Below are 1,219 nucleotides of genomic sequence, written 5' to 3'. Positions count from 1 at the left end.
CAAAGGCTTTGGCATAGTCAATAAAGCAGAAATAGATGTTTTTCTGGAACTCACTTACTTTTTCCATGATCCAGCAGATGTTGGCAATTTGATCTCTAGTTCCTCTGCCTTTTCTAAAACCAGCTTGAGCATCTGGAAGTTCACAGTTCACGTATTGCTGAAGCCTGGCTTGGAGAATTTTGAGCATTACTTTACTAGCGTGTGAGATGAGTGCAATTGTGTAGTAGTTTGAGCATTCTTTGGCATTGCCTTTCTTTGGGATTGGAATGAAAACTGACGTTTTCCAGTCCTGTGGCCACTGCTGAGTTTTCCAAATTTGCTGGCATATTGAGTGAGCACTTTCACAGCATCGTCTTTCAGGATTTGAAATAGCTCAACTGGAATTCCATCACCTCCACTAGCTTTGAGGGCATTATGCTAACTGAAATAAGTCAAAGAAAGATAAATACTGTATGATATCACTTATACATAGAATTTTTAAAAACCCAACAAATTAGTAACTATAACAAACAAGAAACAGATTCATGGATATGCAGAACAAACTAGTGGTTACCACTGGGGAGAGGGAAGTGAGGAGGGGCAATGTTTTAAGGGTAGGGGATTAAGAGGTACAAACTGTTATGTATAAAATAAGTTACAAGGATCTATTTTACAACACAGGGAATATAGATGATATTTTATAGTAACTATAAATCGAGTATAACCCTAAAGATTGTGAATCACTATACTATAACATATAATATTATACATCAACTATACTTCAATAAAAATACTTATTTAAGAAAGCTTTAAAACATGCTGTCGCTGCTGCTGCTGCTGCTAAGTGGCTTCAGTCGTGTCCGACTCTGTGCGACCCCATAGACGGCAGCCCACCAGGCTCCCCCGTCCCTGAGATTCTCCAGGCAAGAACACTGGAGTGGGTTGCCATTTCCTTCTCCAATGCATGAAAGTGAAAAGTGAAAGTGAAGTCGCTCAGTCGTGTCCGACTCTTCGCGACCCCATGGACTGCAGCCTACCAGGCTCCTCCGTCCATGGGATTTTCCAGGCAAGAGTACCGGAGTGGGGTGCCATTGCCTTCTCCGATGTTGTTGCTAAAACTTTAATTAATAATAGTAGCTGTAACAGCCACTATCTTTAAGACACGTTCGCTTCAGAGACTATATATCCCAAGCTCTCTTTGCTTGCCTTCCATCGCCCATTGCATTCTGGGGCTTGTAGT

The sequence above is a fragment of the Bos javanicus genome, chromosome 13, assembly GCF_032452875.1.
Source record: "Bos javanicus breed banteng chromosome 13, ARS-OSU_banteng_1.0, whole genome shotgun sequence".
NCBI lineage: Eukaryota > Metazoa > Chordata > Mammalia > Artiodactyla > Bovidae > Bos > Bos javanicus.
Note: the sequence above shows the minus strand (reverse complement) of the source record.